This window comes from Orcinus orca, chromosome 6 (assembly GCF_937001465.1).
Source record: "Orcinus orca chromosome 6, mOrcOrc1.1, whole genome shotgun sequence".
NCBI lineage: Eukaryota > Metazoa > Chordata > Mammalia > Artiodactyla > Delphinidae > Orcinus > Orcinus orca.
The window spans coordinates 11,755,246-11,778,307 of record NC_064564.1 but is presented as its reverse complement, the minus strand read 5'-3'; the positions used below and the strand labels follow the sequence as shown (position 1 = coordinate 11,778,307).

General features: G+C 37.8%; 1 protein-coding gene across 4 annotated transcripts in view; it reads right to left on the bottom strand.

Moving 5' to 3' along the window:
* CEP44 (centrosomal protein 44) overlaps positions 1–23,062 on the bottom strand; it is a 142,982-nt gene that overhangs the window by 11,961 nt on the left and 107,959 nt on the right. Inside the window, exon 16 of one of the 4 annotated variants that reach the window (XM_049711242.1) lies at positions 342–738. The exons of 1 other annotated variant lie outside the window; for it this stretch is intronic. The gene's annotated coding sequence lies outside the window, so the exon portion shown is untranslated. Of the gene's footprint in view, positions 1–341; positions 739–23,062 lie in introns of those variants that run through there. 2 more of the 4 variants (XM_049711240.1, XR_007478007.1) reach the window with 2 other exon arrangements.

The following is a 23,062-nucleotide window of genomic DNA, read 5'->3' as shown; positions in this document are numbered from 1 at the left end:
AAAGGAGAATTCACAAATAGCAACTTCAGGAATAAAAACAGGTTCTGTAGAAAATGAAAAGATAGTACAAGGATATTATTAACAAATTGCAATAGTAAATACATTAAATGGGAAAATACCTAGAAATATACAACTTACTAAAATGGACACAAGTAGAGAAAGAAAATTGGATTAGTCAGATAACTACTAAAGAGATTGCAAACTAGCCAATTTATTTGATCTATAATTGGATACTTCCCATAAAGAAAGTCTTTACCCAGATGGCTTCACTGGTTAATTCTCTCAAATATTTAAGGAGGAAGCAATTCCAATGTTACGCTGACTCTCCCAGAATACAGAAGAAGCCAATTCCCAATTTATAACCTTGATTTCAAATACGGACCTTAAAAATAAAACAGTTATTTGACCAGCAAAAATGGGTTTATTCGGGAATAGCAGAGGAATAGCAATTCAGGAAAAGCAAGCTATGGCAAAAGCCATAGGCAAGTCCAACACACAACAAAAAGGAATGTTATTTTCTAGAGAGAAAAGGAGCAAAATGGAAAGGGTTATTTTGGAAAAAGTCCATTGGAGAAAAGTGAGAGTTCAGGGTGATGACCGTTTCTCACTGGCTGAGTTGCTGGGGTAGTCAATTTCTTGTAGGAGACACCATGTACATCTTTTCCTGTTGGGACCTGTGATGGATGATTCTTTCCTGTTGATGATTCTTCTGTTGGGGTCTGCAATTGACAATGCTTCCTGTAATTGACATCAGGTGGTACTGCCTGAGAGCTCCCCCTTCTGGCTTCCTGACTCCATCTTAGTGAGGTTTTCCTTTATTAATTTTCACCAAAACCTTCCAAAGACATTTTTTTTTTTTTTTTTTTGTGGTACGCGGGCCTCTCTCCTGTTGCGGAGCACAGGCTCCGGACGCGCAGGCTCAGCGGCCATGGCTCACGGGCCCAACCGCTCCGCGGCATGTGGGATCTTCCGGGACCGGGGCACGAACCTGTGTCCCCTGCATCGGCAGGCGGACTCTCAACCACTGCACCACCAGGGAAGCCCCAAAGACATTATTTTAAAAAGTGTAGCTCAATAACACTTGTGCCACAATAAACACAAAAATTCTAAATAAGTTAGCAAAAAACTCTTCCACATCAAAAAATAACAGAAATCAACAAATTGGTTAATATAGTAATTAAATTTGGTCTAATATTCAAATTGAATCAGTGAAATTATCATATTAACGAAATAACTTTAAAAATCATTTTAATATATGCAGAAAAAATACAAGTATCCACAAAGTACAGCATATTAATATTGAAAAGTTTTTCAAAATCTTTTCTTCTGCAATTGGGAACAAATCAAGGATGTCCACTCTCTCTCCTTTTATTTTAAATTGTACTGAATGGTCAATCCAGTGCAATCAGGCAATGAAGGGAAATGGCATTGTAAAACATTGGAAAGGAAAAGATAAAACTATCATTGTTTGCAATGGATGTGACTATCAATGAGCAAAAGTCTAAGAAATTTAAATTATTAGAATTAACGATGACTTTAGCGTTGTAGACTACCAAAAAGTGGCCACAATTCTTTGCAGCTTCTCCCAATGAGAGGTGGAGTCTATTTCTCCAACCCTGAATGTGGGTTGGCCTTGTGACCTCCTTTGTCACAACAGTGCAGGAGAATCGATATTGTGTGATTTCGGGGAGAGGCCTTCGCATGTTTCTGCTCTTGTGCATGGAATCCCGCCACCTCATGAACAAGCCTGAAGCTAACCTGCTGGTGGATGAGACATCACATAGGGAAGAACCAAAACCCTCCTATTAGCCAGTTCCCAGCCATCCCCCCAGCCGGCAGCAGATACATGAGTGAGCCCCACTGAAAGATTAGCCAAGCCTGACTCAAAGCAGCTGAGCCCAGCCCAAATCACCAACCTCCAGAATTGCAAGGTAAATAAATTGTTGTTTTAATCCATGAATGTATGGGTTCTTTGTTATGCAACAAATGCTAACTAATGCAGGAAGGCTCTGAAAACAAAGAGAGTATAGAAAAATATGAGAAATTCCTAAAACCAGGAAAAAAATATATATAGTATGTTCAACAGCGTAAAAATTACCAAGTAGCCTCTGGCTTTGATGGGCTTCAAGAAAGAAAGAAAGAAGGAGAAGAAGGAGACGAAGAAGAAAAGAGGAGAGGGGGAAATGGAAGGAAGAAAGAAAGAAAACTAAAAAAAGCTTGACTGAATGCAAAAAAAAAGAATCGTCTCACTGATGGCATAGGAAAGCTATCCAGGCAATCAGAATTTAAGGGACCAAGATGCTGGAGAGAAGATAAACCCACTGAAATGAGCATGGTGTTTCTGCTATTTTCTGTTGAGACACCACCAGTTTGTAAAAGCACAGAGATGCTTTTACTGAGCAGAGCATGGTTGCTAAACTGCAGAGAAGTAGAATAGAACAGACTTAAAAGAGTTACATGGCGCGGAGAAATGGAGCTTAGGACTATCAAACAGCCAGGACTTAAGAGGAAAAGATTGTGGAAAGAAAGGATATACAGAAAAGAAAGCCCAACGATCTGAGCCAGTTTCCCCCCAAGCCATTCGCAGCTTGGTTTGAGAGACAGGCAAACTTGGTGAAAAGCTAAGCATAGCTCTCATCAGTATCACTACGTGAGGGAGAAAACAGTAAGAGCCAGTTCCCATTATGGTGGTGAGGTAATAAAAAATAGCCCAGGCTTTCATCTGAGGCCCCCAAAAGGTTATACTTTATAAGTAAGGGCAAACCAGAAATAGAGACCAGGCCTTATGAAGACTAAAACCCAGACTCAAATCAGCTTAATATCGTATTAGATTTAACTGATATAATATTATTCTCCTGGTCTGCCATATGCTATTAAAAACCTTCTCTGGAGAAAAATTATCAGCCAAAGCTTCCATAACTTTTCATACACAATTTCTAGCATTCCAATACAAATTAATATACATAAAAACAGATAGTGATAAAATAATAATGTATTTTAAAAGACAGTCCCTAAGGGCCAGATATTGCAGTCATCAGAAACAGACTTTAAAATAATTATGATTAGTATATTTAAAAATTAGATGACAAGATTGGGAATTTTGCTAAAGAACTAGAAATAATAAGAGTCCTAGAACTGAAAATACAATAACGGAAATTTAGAAAACAATAGATGAAATTAAAGATTAGATATAGCTGAAGAGAGGATTTGTGAGTCTGATCTGTGAATAAGAAAATAGGTCAGCAGAAAATGTCTAGACTGAAACAAAAAGAGGAAGGGGGATGAGAAATACGGAAAACAGTATAAAGGAAATACAGACCTTCAAACAGTCTAACATGGGTGCAATTAGAGTCCTAGAAAAGAAGGAAACAGAAATTGAGGTAGGAGCAATATTTGAAGCCAATGTTCAAGAATTTTCCAAAAGTAATTCAAGCTTCTGATTCAAGAATCAATACAAATGACAAGAAGAAAAGCATGCCTTGCCAAATAGATAGTAAAACCCACTGAAAACCAATGACCAAATGAAATCTCAAAACCAGCCAGAGGGAAGCAAAGGAGCAAAAATAAAATTGGCAACAGACTTCTTACCAGTAACTGCCTAAGTCAGAAGACAATGAAATAATGTTTCAAAGTTTCAAAACAAACAAAAAACCTAGAGTTCTACATGCAGAAAAAAAAAATCTTTCAAAATTGAAGGTGCAATAAAGATATTTCCAGCAAAAACAAACAAACAAACAACTGGGAGAACTTATCACAACAGATCCACATTCAAAGAAATACAATCAAGGAGTTTTTCAGGCAGCAGAAAGGATCCCCAGATGGAGAAAGAGAAATGCAGGGAGATATGAAGGATATTGGAAAAGGAAAGGGAAGTGAGGAAATAGAAGTAAGTATTTATTTTATTAAGCAATGAAACTACTGACTTTCAGGATTTAACATATATGAAAGCACAGAAGTTAAGAGTAAATAGAGTTAAGGTGCTCTAAGGTATCTGTATTTTCTAAAATTTGGTTAAAAGCCACTAATTAATATTAGATATCAATAAATCAAGCATGCCTATGGTAATATATAAGATAAATCATGTATAACCAGTAAGCTAATTGAGAAGAGATCTTAATAATAATAATTAGCTGATGAGTCCAAAGGAAAGAAGAAAAAACAGTACATATAATTGTGGACCCAATAGAACACAAATAGGTCTTTGAGTGAGCAAATCGTAATTTGTCATCCCACACTTCTCTTTACAACCCCCTTGGTTTACCCCCGCAGTTAGGACAAAAATTCTCATTTGAGTTATTGTAAGGAAGACAGAATAGACATAGTTTTCTCCAAGGAACAGAACTGTGAATAAGTGGAGGTCCAAGTGATGTGGTATAAGGTACCATCAGAATTAGGATACTCCAAATGAAATACATTTGCCCTGGAAGCAGACAATTCATTGCTCATTGAGATGATGGAGGCTGATACCAGTTAGCCACCTATTAGGGATACTGTGCACAGCATTTCTACCTAAGTGGGAAATTGGACCAAAAGAGCTTTAAATCTCTTTTAACTTTTGTTTCTATTCTATGCACTATAGAATGGTCTTTGCAGTTTAGTTTATACAAAGTAAATACCATCCATGATAATGTTGATACTTTTCCTTAGTCACAAAAGGTCATTATGGTATTCCTGCACTATTTTGCTTCCTTTCTAACTTTTTTAATGTCTGGTTTCCCCTATCTATTTAATAGATGAAGTATTTGGTAGGAGGCTTTCCAGAACTGTGTACCTACTTTGCTGCTTCCCCATCGTATAGCCAGGTGCCTACTTCCAGCCTACGGCAGGGACCTTTTCAAATGAATCACGGCGGCTGCCTAATTTTGGATAAATCCAAAGACTACTTTATTCAGATTGCGTGGCAAAAGGCTCACAAAATGTTAGTTGATTAATGGCCTGCTCCATTCTTCCTGCCCATGGGGATGGGAGGGGGGAGGTTTTCTTGGCAAGGAGGATGTTTTGAGCACTGTTTTCTTAAGTAAACTTTATCACCCTTATCTAATGGCTGCTCAAGTATTATGGTGAAAATGATTTTTTTGGTCACTTCCTATGTCTTACCAGTGAGGGGATGTTGAAAGTTTACAGGAACAACACAAGCAGACACCTAGGGTTTTATGGGCATGAACGTGCTGCCTTATATGAAACTGAGTCAGAAAGTTGCATCTTTGTCTTTGATCTTTTGTTTTCCTCATCCCTCTGACCCACTTCTGCTGCCCCAAATCAAGTTCTCATAACATCTTACATGTGCTAAAGTAATTTTACTTTTCTCATTAACTGCTCTTAAGTCCCCAGTGTCTATTAACCCGAAATACTGATGTGGTATAACCTAACACATGCTCTAACTGGGTCACTCCCCGGCTCAGAACCTTCTGCCTTCTGTTTCCAGAGGCATGAAGTCCAGACCTCCAGCCGAACATTCCAGACCTTTCCCAATCTGACCACCACTCACCAGTCCTGCCTTATCTGAGCTCATCCTTATCAAATTATAGGCTTCCCCAAATCCAGCCCCACCCCACCCCAGCTTTTGCTTATTCTCTTCCCTTTTTATCCTCATCTGTAAATCTTCTCTATATTGAAAGGAGAAGGAGAATGTGCCAGGGGATGTTTTGGATAGAATTCCTGCAAGTGGAAGAAAATTAAAATTGGGGGTGGGGGAGGCGATGATGGAAGTTTTAGGGTAAAGATGCTAGGAAAAAAATTTGGATAAATTTCAGAGAAACATGGTTTTCATATTTAGCCTAGTATAAAAGCATAAGGAATAGATTTCTGAATTACCTGCATACAGATGTTTGTAATCATTGTTGATTCAGATGCAACTGAACAATGAATAAGCTTTTCTTATTATAATCACAGCACCTAAGACAGAAAAGCAGGCCTTTCCATGGTGCCCAATACCTCGCTGGTTAAGTGCTTATCACATAGTTAAGTGCTTTTTTACATGTTGGTTCACCTGAACTGTTTAGTGGTGAGGGGTGATCAGTCATAACCCGAAACGGCCCATCCACCATAGGGCTTTATCCCTGCCAATTCTTTCTTTGTGTTCTAAAACGTCTAAAACAAGTCAGGCACCAGGGTTGCTGGGTTGCTCGGTCTCTCAGCATCATTTCACACACAGGATGACAGTCCTGCTTAGTCCCTGCTTCCCATTATCTTTTTCATCTAATTACCAGTTGTGGTGAGTGACTAATGAGGATTGCTGAACTCCGAGCAATCCTATTTTTCTTGTCATTGCTGTAAAATATTCAAAACTTAAAAAAAAAAAAAACCAACAAAAAACTAAGCAGAATAACACTATTTGGAGAGCTCTACACACACATACACACAAATGCACAACTTGATTGGGTAGAAAGCCAGAAACAAGAGAAATGGCAGATTTTCAATACAACTTCCTCATTTTTAAAATAATTCTTATTGGAGTCTAGTTGATTTACAATGTTGTATTAGTTTCTGCTGTACAGCAAAGTGAATTAGTTATACGTATACATATATCCACTCTTTTTTAGATTCTTTTCCCATATAGGTTATCACAGAGCATCGAGTAGAGTTCCCTGTGCTCTACAGAAGGTCCTTATTAGTTATCTATTTTATATATAGTCGTGTGTATGTGTCAGTCCCAGTTCTCCCATTTTATCCTTCCCTCCCCCTTTCCCCGCTTGGGAACCGTAAGTTTGTTTTCTATACCTGTGACTCTATTTCTAAGACTTTCTCTTTTAATAGGCTCCTCACTTTTAGATGTTTCTAAGGCAAATGCTAGTATCTTGTTTCATTCACCTCTTCATGGCTCCTTAAGCATTTTATAGAAAAGAGAAGAGGCTGAGTCAGCCCAAGTAATTCTCAGTCATAAGCTTCCCTGAGTCCATCCCTGCTTGTGTTCTCCCCCTTTACACAGAAACAAAACGTAAATAAAGGGGAAAACTAGCCCTTCTTTAAACTCCCCCTTGTTTAACTTAAATATAGTCAACCAACCCTGTTGTGTTTCAGCTTATTGGTGACAAATCTTACTTTAATGACGTTTCAACCTGCATGTAAAAAACTAAAGCAATAAAGTACTTTTCTATTCTTCCCCGTCCCTCTATCTCAAGAAAGAGACAATCTTGCTTTACTTTAATTTAGTGCTCTGTTACAGTCTAAACCAGTCCTTTCTACCCATAGAAGAGAAATTTGTAAGGAAAGTTAAATAATTTTCTTAGGGCTCTGAAGTAGGGTATTTCCTGAGTGAATTTTTAAACTACATTTAATGTTGTAAATTCCAAGAATAGTAATAGATCTACCTTCAGTTCACATACGTTTACTGAATAACCTCCTTGTTTCAAGCACAGCCCTAGAAACCAAGCAGCCAAGGATGAATAAGTTAAATGTCTGCCTTCAAGGAGCTCACAATCATGTTTGGGAAGCAAACATGTAGAGGAAAAAATTACAATTCCATGCTATAAAGATTGTAACAGATTTCTGTACAAGGTGGATGGGAAAATTGTAACGGAAACTCTGCTTGGGTGGGTCAGGGAAGGAGAGACTTCATAAAAAGGAGACACTTGAGCCCAGCCTTGACAGATTTTTAAGAATTTGTAGGAAGATGTTCCAAGGAGAGGGAAAGTGCATAATTGGTTCAACAAACTAAAATCAGTTCCTTATGATTTCAGCATAAAACTTAGGGTTGAAAGCTGGTGTAAAGCATCCTGTGAGTCATTCTAAGAGGTCTGCACTTTATTTTGGCAGTTGGGGACCTTTCCTGGACGTTGAGAAGAAGTAATATGGACTTATTTGTGTTTGAGAAGATGAGCTTGGGGTGGTTTCAGAATGGAATATATAAAAGCTGACCTGAAAATCTGGGTAACTTAGTGGGAAAATATCACAAAATTCCATAGAAGAGATGATAGAGGCTTCAGTACATGCGGTAACCATGGAGATGAAGAGGTAAACACAGACAGGGGCACAGTTAGGAATCAGAATCAGCAGTGCCACATGAGAAATGAGCAGTGACAAGGAAGACAACTCAAAGTTTAAAAAAAACCACAGAGTTTATAAAAGCATCATCAGCATCACTGAAATGCAACAGTAACATCAGCAACCTTGAACCAGAATCATTCTTTTCAGCATATTTTGAAACTGATTATTTCCTCCACAGCCACATGAGGCAGGGCTCAACTATCAAGTCTACTTATTTTTAATAAATAGGGAAATGGACAGATCTGGGAAGAAAGGATGGCAGGTCAAGAGTGAAACGGTGTCTCATCATTCCCATCCTGGAGAGGTTTTCTGACTCTCATAGTTACTATTATTAGAGATGATAGTGTCTCCAGTGTGTGTTTCACAAATTACATTTCTGCAGAAGAGATTATAGGGAAAAACATGAGTTTGGACTCTTGGTTTCAAGAGAAAACAATTGTAAGGACATCAAGGTGTCTTCCAGAACTCGAGGGCAGGAATGCAGCTGATGGCAGGCAGGAACACCTGGGACCAAGATCTCCAAAATATCGGCACTGCCCATTTCTTCTCATCTGTTTGAATCTTCTCTCTGTTTCCCTCTCTGAAGACTTGCTTTTATCAATGTCAGATTTCATTTTCTCTGAGGGCATTAATTTTTTTTCAAAGAAAGGACAAATTACAGCTACTGGGATTCTCTTCAATTGATATTCAATTTACTAAAGTAAAAAATTCTAAAACTTAGTTTCCCTTAAGCCCTTAATCATATATATATATATATATGTATATACATCATATACTTGTATTTATAAATTTAGTAGAATTTAACAATAACTTTCAAATTGGTCTTTGACTGCTCTTTGAGTCACTCAAGTTACAGAACTCAGTACACACACAGGCTTCTCACAAATTAGTTAATTTAATTGCCTTCAACATTTTAGATGCATCCGTAAGATTAATACATTTGTTGCCTGATCCGACCTGACAAGTGAAGTTTCCCCCAAGTACTTTCTCAAGTATTTACACTACTGTAGTAAACCTAATATATTAAATTCATAAATATGATAAATCTGAAGTCCCCTCAAGCATCTCAGTAGTCTTTACAATCTTAGAAAAAAAGTCTCTCTTGTTTTGCAACATACATCCCAAGTTCAAATCAGTTCTTTAATTATGATTTTAAATTAGAATTTAAAAACCTCAACTGTCAGATTCTCTAACAAGCTAAATGTGGTAGCAACCTTTAAGCTGGCCCCCCATGACCCTCCCCTCCTGGTATTCACATTCTTGTGCAATACCCTCCCCTTGGAGGGCTAGCATTTAGTGACTTCTAGTGGATAGAATGCAAGAGAAGTGATGCTATGTTACTTCCAAAATGAGGTTATGAAAAAACTGCCTTCTGTGTTTGGTGACCTCCTACCTCTCTTGATTGCTCACTCTGAGGTAGCCAGCTGCTGTGCTGTGAGCTTCCCTATGGAAGACCCATGTGGCAGGGAACAAGAGGGAAGCCTTCAGGCAACAGCCAGTGAGGAGCTGGGACAATCAGATCAACAAACCATGAGGAACTGAATCTCGTGAGCAACCAGGTGAATGAACTTCGAAGCAGAACCACCCTCTCCCTGCCCTCAGTTGAGCCTTCAAATGAGACTGCAGCCCCAGCTGACACCTCGACTGCAGCCTTGAAGAGACTTTGAGGCAGAGGTATTCAGCAGAGCTGCACCTTGATTCCTGATCTACAGAAACTGTGAGATAATAAATACTTGTGCCTTTAAGCCACGAAGTTTTGGAGTCATTTGTTATAAATATGTACTCGTCAGGGTTCTCCAGAAAAGCAGAACCAATAGCTTGTGTGCGCGCGCGTGTGTGTGTGCAGTGTGTACACAGAGAGAAAGAGAGACAGAGAACTGGCTAGTCCAAAGGGCAGACTGACCAGATGGTAGTTCCAAAAAGAGTTCACGCTGCAGCCTTGAGTCCAAAAGCAGTCTGGCAGGGAGCACGTTGAGGGTGGGGTGGTTGGCAGAACTCCACCCTCTTTGGAGGACCTCAGTCTTTTCTCCTAAGGCCTTCAACTGAGGCCCATCCACTCTATGGAGGGTCCTCTGCTTTGCTCCAAGTCTACTGATTTAAATGTTAATCATATCTAAGAAATGCCTTCACAGCAACATCTAGACTGGTGTTTGACCAGACAGCTGGGCACCCAAGCCAAGTCTCAAGCTGACATATGAAATCAACCATCACAGCATCAATAAATAATTTACACATATTAAAACTATAAATAATTTATTACCAAATGTAAGCATATTTTTCCTACATTAATACCAAAGTATGTACTTAACCATGTCTATATTTAACTTTAAACCTCTTCAAGGAGATTGTTTTGTGACTCAGAGAAGAACTGGTATTGTCATCTCAGTGTGTCAAGGTTGCTACTGACCTGTGTGATTTGGGGTCAGGATGAAAGGTCTGGGACAGCAGACATACAGACTGATACCGTTCCTGCCTCTGAAAGCAGGCTTCAGACATTCCTTTAGCATATATTTCCATCTGATTTGGATAAATGGAATTTTACCACCTGAGGCTTCAGCTACATTTTTTTCACCATTTAATCGGATTTTGTATTTTTTTGTTTGTTTCCTTTTAGATTTAGGTATATCTGTTGGAGCTTGCATATCCTTCACGCTTTTGTTTGACTCAAATACCACAGTAGTAACTGCATCCTGGCTTGTCCTGTCCACAGAGTAGAAAATATGGCCACTAATAGCTCCCATGCTTCTACCTTTATACCTACATGTCTGGCATCCTGAAAGATATTAACTTCATTTCTATTTCTAAAACTGTTGTAAGGATTCCAGTTGATCTGGTCCAGGTATGTCCTGTCCAATGAAAAAAGACACACAGCCAGGGACAGATAGGCAAGGGCCAACCATATTACATTCTAAGCTTGGCACGTGATTTAAGTTGCATATGAACAGCATGTTTTACTCTGTAGTCTGTATTAAGAATTCTGAAAAGTAACTTGCTGGGATAAGGTCTAAAAGCAAACAAGGAATGATCCTACAGGTAAGAATTCTAGGCACTAGAGGAAGATAAAGAGGTACTTTTAGATGTAGAGACTCTGGTAGCCATAAAGTTGGGGACTGGAGCATGGCTGCTCTAGGCCTACTTGTCAATACCAAGCAGAAAAATACTTATTTGCTGCTTTCTGCTACCTGGATTGTCTTAAATATTTGAACATGATGATCTGAAAGTTGAAGACAGGTTTTCTTCTTCCTTTTCCCTTCACTGTAATAAAGTAAGAGCTATCGTAAGGACATCAAATTAAAATTTCTAATGATTGACTTTTAGAAGACATAGAAGCAATAGAATCAAGAAGAGAAATGAGAATAAAGGGAATCGATTCCTAGGTAACTCTTTAAGCACTGAATGGGTTCTTTCCTCAGAATTACCTTTTTATAAATAGGAGACACATACATGCCCTGCATTCAGTCTCAGGATGGGCACGTAAATCTTACACCAGTTATGTGGAATTCATAACTTTGGCTGGCTACCATCTTTTCCTCTTAAATTAATCATATGCGGCATCTCAGAACTTACCGCCACGGCTGGGGACTAGAAGTGTCATTTAACCATGTGCTCCTTGGAATCTCTCACATGATTAAGTATGTATATCCAGTTCTAAGAAAGAGTAAAGATTTGGTTACTAGAGCAGAATGGAGCTTTCATCAATCTTGAGAAATAAAAAAGAAGCTGGAGGAATCAGGCTCCCTGACTTCAGACTATACTACAAAGCTACAGTAATCAAGACAGTATGGTACTGAGACAAAAATAGAAATATAGATCAATGGGACAGGATAGAAATCCGAGAGATAAACCCATGCACATATGGTCACCTTGTCTTTGATAAAGGAGGCAAGAATATATAATGGAGAAAAGACAGCCTCCTCAATAAGTGGTGCTGGGAAAACTGGACAGCTACATGTAAAAGAATGAAATTAGAACACTCCCTAACACCATACACAAAAATAAACTCAAAATGGATTAAAGACCTAAATGTAAGGCCACACACTATAAAACTCTTAGAGGAAAACATAGGCAGAACACTCTATGACAAATCACAGCAAGATCCTTTTTGACCCTCCTCCTAGAGAAATGGAAATAAAAACAAAAATAAACAAATGGGACCTAATGAAACTTAAAAGCTTTTGCACAACAAAGGAAACCGTAAACAAGACAAAAAGACAACCCTCAGAGTGGGAGAAAATATTTGCAAACAAAGCAACTGACAAACGAAGCAACTCCAAAATACATAAGCAGCTCATGCAGCTCAATATCAAAAAACAAACGACCCAATCCAAAAATGGGCAGAAGACCTAAATAGACATTTATCCAAAGAAGATATACAGGTTGCCAACAAACACATGAAAGGATGCTCAGCATCACTAATCATTAGAGAAATGCAAATCAAAACTACAATGAGGTATCACCTCACACTGGTCAGAATGGCCATCATCAAAAAATCTACAAACAATAAATGCTAGAGAGGATGTGGGGAAAAAGGAACCCTCTTGCAGTGCTGGTGGGAATGTAAATTGATACAGCCACTATGGAAAACAGTAGAGAGGTTCCTTAAAAAACTAAAAATAGAACTACCATATGACCCAGAATTCCCACTACTGGGCATATACCCTGAGAATACCATAATTCAAAAATAGTCATGTACCACAATGTTCATTGCAGCACTATTTACAATAGCCAGGACATGGAAGCAACCTAAGTGTCCATCAACAGATGAATGGATAAAGAAGATGTGGCACAGATATACAATGGAATATTACTCAGCCATAAAAAGAAACGAAATTGAGTTATTTGTAGTGAGGTGGATGGGCCTAGAGTCTGTCATACAGAGTGAAGTAAGTCAGAAAGAGAAAAACAAATACCATATGCTAACACATATATATGGAATCTAAAAAAAAAAAAAAAAAAGGTTCTGAAGAACCTAGGGACAGGACAGGAATAAAGATGCAGATGTAGAGAATGGACTTGATGACACAGGGAAGGGTAAGCTGGGATGAAGTGAGAGAGTCGCATGGACATATATACACTACCAAATGTAAAACAGATAGCTAGTGGGAAGCAGCCGCATAGCACAGGGAGATCAGCTCGGGGCTTTGTGACCACCTAGAGGGGTGGGATAGGGAGGGTGGGAGGGAGATGCAAGAGGGAGGAGATATGGGGATATATGTATATGTATAGTTGATTCACTTTGTTATACAGCAGAAACTAACACAACATTGTAAAGCAATTATACTCCAATAAAGATGTTAAAAAAAAAAAAGAAAGGAAGCTTTCTTTGCTGAACTAGATATGAGTCACATACAATTTTCCTGTTTGACAAGAGATTAACTCTATACCTCTGTTTTCCTGTGCATTTGTCAAAAAGTTGAAAGAATGCACTTCACATAAAGGAACTTGGTGAATAATATTTGGTTACATACTTAGAATTTATTCCACTTTGGCAAACTGCCCTCAGATTCTCTTTGGAAATGTCCCTCACTCAGTATGCCATATGCCATGAGCTTTGGAATGGATTGACTCCATCCCAGCTCCAAGGTATATTATTTTTTCCCCACTTAAAGCAAAGGTTGGTTCAATAGAGGCTTTCATCCAAACCTAGATCAATCAGCATTTGGTTTCTTCCTGGCCACAGTGATTGGCCCAATCAGAGTAAATCTCAAGACTTTTATTAAATGGTTATAGGAAGTGACCATCTCTGTCCCCTTGGATGTGAATCAAGTTAACATGTTGCCCCGGTTGCTACTGGCAGCCATTCTGAGAATATGATGGGAACCAGAGTGAGAATGGGATGAAGCCAGCATGCAGAGGAGGGCATAGCCAAGGGAATCACAGAAAACTGGGAGACCGCCTTAATCAAAACACGCCCGGACTTTTCAGACATGGGAGCCAGTAAATATGGTTTGTTATTTATGCTAATTTGTGTTGGAGGTCTGTTACTTACAACCAAAAACATCCCAACTAATACATAAATCATCTGGGAAGGTGGACTTATCCAGAGAGCAAATACTAGAATATAGTAAAGGTTAAATTAATCACTACTGTTTATTTTCACTCACTGCAGCATTTCATGAATTCAAGACTATCAGATGGAAAGAAACTAAGTTTATCAGGACCAAGCACTCCTTTGATAGTATATATACGTGGTCATCAATTCAAGTGCTTTTTAATAAATGTTGGATGCCAACTTTGAAAGTCTTGTTTGAAAAATATGCCCAGTAAGGGGAGTGCGCCATTGGGAGGTTGCTTAATCTAATATGTTCTCTCTACTAACCAGCTTCTCTATTCTATAAAATACCCAACATTAGTCATGCTTTCAAAGATAAAGCTTTGACAGATCTTCCTTTTCAAAATTATGATCTTAGATGGGCAAAGTAGGGGCAATTATTTATTACTTAACAACTCAGCAGGCATTACCTTATCAGATTAGGTCCAGCAGAGAAATAACCCTCAGGAAATGGAATACAAACATTATTAGGTGGAGGAATGGGGGTGGAAGAGAGTTTTGGATCTCGCGAGCCTACAGGGGAAGGCAGGTCTCAGGGGAGACCAGATCATAAGGTAGGGGTGAGGAAAGAGTAGTAAAGTGACAAAGAGTATTCAAAACCCTAACCTCACTTTCCGTAATTTTCTCCAGAGCCAGTCTATGTATGTAGAGAACGTTGATAAATGATATCTTAATATTTGGACTATGTATGTCTACATTTGAGTATGAACCCTGACACCAACAATTGGCAAAGTCCTAAGAACATGTCCTTGAACTAGAAGAGGGTTCAAGCCAAAAACCTGCTACAAACAAACTGAATCAATGCCACGTTTTAAACCTTAGGCTTTGCCTTCCTACTCCCTTTCCCCACCCCCTCGCTTCACCTAATCCTGCCAGTCAATGATTTTCTTGGCAATCTGTCCTTACAAGATATTTACATGATTTCTCTGCTGCCCTTTCCATCCAAACGGGAAAGGCACCAGCTTCGCGAAAAACTTCTACTTGTCTCACTGGACAAAAAGCAATAATTAACTACTAGAATTGCAACCAGACATAGTTAAAAGCTGGTTCAGCTTTCATTTAATAAACTTTGCTTTTCCAAAAGAAATGGTGTCCTTCTTTTTCCTTCCATTCTGTTATCTGTCCACTACATCTTTAACTGCCTTTTTTGGGTAACATATCAAATAAAAGGTCATTTGATTTAAGGGAGGTTTCCAAATATTTATGGAGTAGCTTGAAAGAAGAATGTCTATAACATCAGTTTGGGAAAAACATTTTTTTCCCTACAGATAAAAGACCTTAAAAAATATGCTCTAATTTCTTTCTAACCAAAAGAGAGAGACAGATTATATTAAGGTATAAAACTACAACCTGACCACTTGGTATTGAGTTAATATTTTATATAGAAAAATGATAATACTAACAAAACTCTCTGGTGTATAAAATTAGACTATTGAGAAAAACTAATGCCATGTACAATTTTTGGAAGCGAAAACTCCTGTCCTATATATCTGGTTTATGGTTTGCTTTCAGGAAGAAAGGTGTACCATTCAAGCCTCATTTGAACCATGGTAACAATTTACCAGTAGATTAATGTCATATTGTCCTATTTTTGAGATTCTGACCTTTTATTTTGTTTAATCAGGAAATATTTTAAATTATACTGTTTAGGCTTCTAGGTTTCACATCAGCTGGCTTGCCAGCAGGCTGTTCTCCTCCATAGTTCTGGTAGAAGCCTGGTAGAATATCAAAGTTTATCAAGCCACAGGATCCACAGAGTCTTAATTTTCCCTCATTTCTCCCCAATCCACCCACCCACCCACTCCCACCCTAGAAATTAGTAAGGCATTCCAGAAGGGAACCTTGAAGTTACTAAATCAGATAGAGGGTGGCAGAGAATCCTAGACTCAGCAGAAAGATCTATTTAAATTGGTTTATAAATCTCTAAAAAAAATTCCTAAGAATGATGCTGAAAAATTAATATCTAGAAAGTTCGTTAGTACACCATTCTCGCGATGGCCCCTGTGATCAGTTGATAATTATACTTTATTCTTATAGCCAAAGAATCTGAATCCAACTTCTAGAAAAGACATGAAGTACTTATCAGAAAGAACTTGAAATAATGGTATAAGGCAAACTCAGGAACTTATTTTTTATTTCCCTCTGAAAATGTCTACCTCAAAGATAGAAGCTTTAGTGGGAAGCAGCCGCATGGCACAGGGATATCGACTCGGTGCTATGTGACCGCCTGGAGGGGTGGGATAGGGAGGGTGGGAGGGAGGGAGATGCAAGAGGGAAGAGATATGGGAACATATGTATATGTATAACTGATTCACTTTGTTATAAAGCAGAAACTAACACACCATTGTAAAGCAATTATACCCCAATAAAGATGTTAAAAAAATTTTAAAAAAAGATAGAAGCTTTGACTGTGTAAATGATAGCCTTAAAATATGACATTTGCTAAAATCTTTGAGAAGTAATTCCTCAGTACGACTTCTAACCTTCAGTATACTGTCATATTTCCAAGAGGAAGAAAACAAAAACAAAATACAACTACAGAAGTCATGAGATTTTATACGGAAAAAATACTGAATATATTTAAATTTTAAAAAATAATTTATTGTTCTTACCTTTCTAGCTACCCAAACATCGGTAGACAACTTCTAAATACTAAAAAACAGACAAATAATAAATGTAACTCAACGGCAACCTTTAGGTTTTGAATATCTAAATGCTCCTGTATTTTCCTAACGTGCTGTTCTTGGATAACCCAGGTACCTACCTTCTTGTACTTCTCCTCTGGCTTTCTCACACATTTGCAAGGAAATGGACCAAAACATTCATTAAACACTGGGAAAATTAAGCTCCAGAGGAAATATTTTAGGACTATAGCAATGGGTTTTATTTTCTTATTCTAAAAACAATAATGATAACATCTTGTGTTTAAAATGTCTTTCTTTGAAAGCATTTGAGCATGTTGTTTTTGTTTGTCCAGTTAATAGATTACCCACTGTTCCCATGACATACTTCAAGCTACTTGACTCACTGGTAGAGCTAAGTCTCGAACCTCAGCCTCCCACATGGATGTCTAAGGTTCATTCCACTAGGTTATATATTGGCCAATTCATAAGGTAGCCACCTGAGAGACAGAGTCCGAAGGCCTCTGAATAACAGCAGAAGGTCACAGCAATTAAGCTTACTTTCCTTCCCTCTGGGTATGAGCTCTGTTCCTTCATGATAGAGCTAATTTTGATTTTTAAAATCAGCTCCTTGCTTTTCCCTGCATAATTATTATCTAAAGAAAGAACTGTCTGAGCTGTTGCCTTGGGGTCTAATTTCAAGTCCATCACTTGCCTAATATGGCCTTGAGTCTGCCAAATACGTTTTAGTACATTTCTTCCTATACAGATAAGCAAAAGGACCTTAGCACAATCCAGGCCAGGAAGCCAGGTCTCGGTAGTAATGAATGGGAGAATTTCCATTTACTATAAGTAACTAATTTCTTTCTACCTTAATTTTTTTTAATATACTGGGTTAATCAAATTAATAATAACTATCTCACAGGATTCCTGTGAATTTTAAAGAGAAATTATATATATGCCATATATCATATATATATATAAAACATAGTATACGTAGTATATTACCTATATGCATGTGTAAGTTTCATGAGTGCTCAAGTAATTTTATTTTATTCTTATTTTTTAATTTGTATCATTTATTTTTATCTTGATTAGGATTTATCCCGACAGGTCCAATACTGAGCTCAGAAACACCAGCTGGCCAGGTCAGGGACTGTCAGGGCCCCAGTGCAGCTTGCATAGACCTTTACTCCTACCCTACCCTGCCCCTCCAAAAAAATGATTAGGAAATTTTGGCAGAATGACTGCGGTCATCCTAGCACATTTACTCAAAGCTGAAATTATTTGTGAATAGCCTGGCTGTTCCTGAATCTAAATATATATATAAACTGTTGTAAAACTCATTCATTAATTTTTCTATTGAATTCTCAGAATATTCAGAATATTTTCAAAATATGGGTGTTTGAAGATTATGTGAATATATATTCATATATTACATGTATATATGTATTATATATGTATATATGTGTGTAATATATATTCAATAAAAATGTGAAAGAAATCTCCATGTATTAAATCGTCAAGAATTAAGAATGTTCAGCAGTAATAAAATGAGTATGTTTAAATTACTGCAGGCAGAAGATGATTATAAAGGAAAAGAAGCATTGTTTTAAAGGTTAAATGGATTTCCTTGCAACATTTCAGTGTTAAACGTGGCTTTGCATACTATGTATAGTGTATGATACTGAACTTTTCAGTTCTCCATTTTAAATACATATATCTAACATTTTCCATTCCATTTTTTCTCTGGAAACACTAGTTTGTTATTTTTAAATTGTTGATATAGCCAAGATGGAATTGCAAAATCTTTAAGGGCTTTTTCAGTCTTCCTTGTTTAAAGTGGATATTGTAAAACAGAAGAGCAAGTATGAAATTCATATACATGCTTTTGCTAAAAGATAAAGTCAAGAGGCTTTAAAAATACTAAACTTTATATTGAAAAGGAAAGTTAATTTTCAGGAGTTAGAAGTTTTATGTTTATAAATTTATTCCACATAGTATGTATCTGGATTGATGAATGTCTGCCTTAGGTAAGCCGTCATAGTCTTAACTTGCTTATTCATACTGTTTCTTTCCTCTTTTTTTTTTTTAGTTTTAACTTTAAACATAGTTTTATTGAAGTGTATAGCAAAGACTCTAGGACACTAGCTGTTTGCAATTATACTGGATTTGAGATGACCTCAGAGGCTAGAGCTACATATAATTCAGACTGTGCTAAATCATATAAACATTTCAGTCTTTGTTTAAAAAAAGGTCATTTTTATTATATGCCTTTTTTTTTTCTGGGCAGAGTGCCTTCACCTGCCCTGTTTTCTCCTATCAGTCTTCTTTATTTACATAACAGTTTCCTTCAACTTATAACTTACAAGTTGACTTGACACAAAGCTGTTTCTTGCTGGATCAGAAAAAGAAAATATGTCATGTATTATTATTCTTTTTTTATTAAACCATCTGGACATCTGTAAGCAGAGTCCAAACCTGTCAGCCTCGCATGTTATAAAGCAAATATGCATTGTTCTATGGAGGAAACGAAAACAGAGGTGTTCTTTCCTCATCTCCCCACCTCATGGAAAGAAGTTTAATTTCTGGGAATTTCTGTGACAGACAGTCTGTACCAGAGAGGAATGGCATAGGAATTTACCTAAAGAAAACCAAAAAAACACAGTTTCATCAAACACCTCCCAGATCTTCGAGAGTTTGCTCAAACTCCATTTAATTTTTGACAGAGGGTTTAGATATATAGAAAGGGAAGGACAAGCTTCCAAGTCAAATGTTCTTAATGGATGCCAACTGAGGGAGAAACAATGGCGTGTTGTTTCCTCGGCCATTCGGTCAAGTTTGTACTATGAGACTTAATAAATAAGGTGTGTTTACAGCACACAGTGGCTGTGAGACGTGCCAGGTGGCGTGTTAAATACACTCATACTTAGCTAAGGTGTTCCATTTCCTAATCTACGTGTCTCAAAGTAACAGGGTCACACCCTGGCGTAGTGCTCTGAACAATTAAAAGCAACAGACAGACACTGGAGGTAACAGGAATCAACCTATTTCAGTGTTTTCAGACAGCTGCTATTACACAACTGAAAGAAAGTGCGTTCTTGGGTCCTCTGAGACTTAAAGGGACATAATATACATGAATCGTTTAGCCCACTAAATCCACGGCTCAGTTATCAAGGTATCAAAGAATCAGTCATAGGAGCTGAAATAGCCAATCCCCTTCCTTCTCTATGCTAACATAGAATTATTCTCTATGAGAGAATCACATCCTATCTTAAAAATGCACCATTTTTTTAACATAAAGCTAATGCCTCCCACTCACCAACAGTACTTTCATAAACAGAGTAGTTTTACTTTGTACGAAGCAATGGGTCTGTAAAGCATTCATGTCCACAACTGTAGCATACAAAGACAATGATCTGGTACCTAACAGTCTTTTAAAAATGCCATTCAACCCTATTTATCTGGACAATTCTATGATTCTCAGAGTTGACCCAGGATGATTATTCTAATCTAACTCCTGTCACTCATACAGAATAATAGTGCATACCAAAAGCAAACTTGAAGATGCTTCTCTTGATCTCTGTGGACTGACAGGCTATCTTTTCCCACCTTTCCCCTTGGTCAAGAGACTAGTTTCTTCTCCCCACTACTCCCACCGCCATTTCTAAGATCAAAGAAGCATTTGGGATTCTCTGTGACCCATTCTGCAGATTTGTCTGTTTTATGTCACCTTTTACTTGTGACAGAGGAGAGCCTAGTCACACGCTAAACTCTCTTGCCAATATTTTAAAAATCCCCTCATTGTCTATAGCTTCCCTTGATAGCTGGACCCACGCCTGAGTGGCAGGTTAAGTCTTGTAGATCTCGGAGATTTTAGGCTCCCTCAGGCTAGATTTCTAGACCTTGGAGGCAATTTTGAGAAAGCAATTTCAAACCTTTGCTCTAAGAAAGAACTAACAGAATTTCCCATTGTAACTATTCCAACATGCATCTTTAAAGAACCAAAGCCGATGGATTTTCATCAGGCTCAAAGAAAATATTGGTGCTTTTCAAAATCCATCAGAGTTCCTTTACAACCCAACTCTTTTCCTAGGCAAAATTCTCTGGCTTATATTCAGAACTTCCATAGACAGATTTTTAAATCACAGGGTGATGTGTTTTCATTTAAATGATAACTTCCCACATTTGCTATAGAACAAGATTTACCATTATCACTGGATGTCTGCACCTGAAAATAAACTTTATTTTAAGCCACACTTTTCTATGAAGTTTGACAAAAGAAGGCAGCCAGATTTGGAAGGTTATGAATTCTGCCATGGAACTTGATTCACGGCTTCTAATAAAGATATTTTAATGCTCCTGCCAAGTTCAGCAACAAGGCTTGCCAGAACGTAGAATCTCAAGTAAGCCTACCCCTTAATCTTGTGTGAGAAGAGAAAACAAGCCCAACAGCGACAAGGGTTGGATATAAGGGTTCGTCTCTATTACCTTCCCCAGTAAAGGTCAGCTGTGCCCCCCCAAAAACACCATATCAACAATACCTGGCAGTGTTCAGAGTCAGCAAGAAGAGGGGGCTCTGATCAGTTGAGTATCTATCTACACAGGAAAGCCCCATATATTAACCCTCTTAATATATGTGTTTTCCCCATTATACAGAGACAGCTTTTGATTACCCAAGTTAGTTGGGGTGAGAAGCAGGGGCGAGGGAACAAGACCAATCAAAGTGACAGGCAATAAACTCAACTGTGGTTGGCTTTCAATTTTGTTTTTGTGCTTGTGCTGGAATACGGGTGTGTCTGGCATTCTGGGAATTTGCATTTCAGACAAAGTAGTAAAAAGACCATAGAAAACTAACTCAGAAAAGCTGGAGAGTCATTTTAGCTCTCCGTCTGCTCAACTTCTGGTTACCCCATTCCTTGCTGGGCATACAGTCATCTCCACTTCTCCAGTTATTATCTGACTTAATTAGTGAAGTGGCATATTTCTTGTTTCTCAACCACAAAATGAAAGCACAATTTTCCAGGGAATGATGATGTAAAACTTGAGCAATCAAGATATGACTGTTTCCTAAGAAAATCAGTGGAATAAAATCAATTTGATTCTTGAGAAATTGTAACTTGCCACACATTTCAGAGATATGTAGCCTAACGCACTTGATAATTGCATACATTTTGCAAAACAAGATTGCTTCTGGAACTTTTACCTAGCTCCTCACATACATCCCCCATCTCTGAGACTGAGACTGGGACAAACATCCAGGTAGTGACACAGAAGAATAAAAATCCAGGAAAAGCCAGTGGGAGATCTGTTGCCTAGCAATGAAACAGGGAGCGACGACTCAAGAACATCTTTCACCTGGAAGGAAAAACCCTCCCCAATGCTGGGTCAATGACATTACAAGATAAAAATATTTTAAAATTTATTTAACCTATGCATTTTTCTCTTTTCCAAGAGGTAAACATATATTTGGCAGGTAGAATAAACCAATGTTCCCTTGCACAGATACTGCCATTTTTGTGGCCGCTTAAAAAATTTTTTTTAATGTATGATTTTGATGTTTTACAATCATTTCCCTAACGCCAAGTCCTTTGAATTACTGTTTGGGATGAACTGAACAGAGTGCACAGATTCCTGAAGCCTGGAAAATTGTTCACCAGAAAGCATTTCATTTTAGTCAGAGTTGTCTCAGGAGGACAGATATTTCTAAACAATGCGAATTCGGGGACTTGGCTGATATACCGGATATGGAAAATCATGCTCTATCGCCAAGTTTCAGAGATGTTCGCACAATATCTAGATGATTGGATTATACACATGGCAAATCTAAGTGACAAATACCAGCTATACAAATTAATTTCTTAAAGGTATCTAATGATGGTACATTCTAAGTTAAAAATTAGAAATTCATCCCTTTTCTAAAATGAAAGCAAAAAGTTAACATCATTTCTTGTTTTATCAATCCATGCAAAAGCAAATAATATAAAATATTGTTAAATTGTTAGACCCTACTAATTTTATAATTGATGCTTTCAACTAACATCTTTGCTGTAGAAAGTGATAGTATATGTTAGATAAGCACTCACAAGGTTATCAGTAAGATCCAGCTTGACTCAACCTGGCATTTTTACTCAATGAAAAAAATTTGTTCTGAAAAAACAGGTTAAGGAAAACAACAGAAATGGGGAAATATAATTGCATATTCATAAGCCAACACTAGATAGAAAATAATCAAAAAGAAATGCAAGTGCTCTCTGACATAGATGGCATAAATAATGACTGAAAGTATGAGTCATAAATACAAAGTCAAAGTAGATTTAACAGTGTGTATAAAAAAGATGGATGGGCTTCTCTGGTGGCGCAGTGGTTGAGAGTCCGCCTGCCGATTGAAGGGACCCGGGTT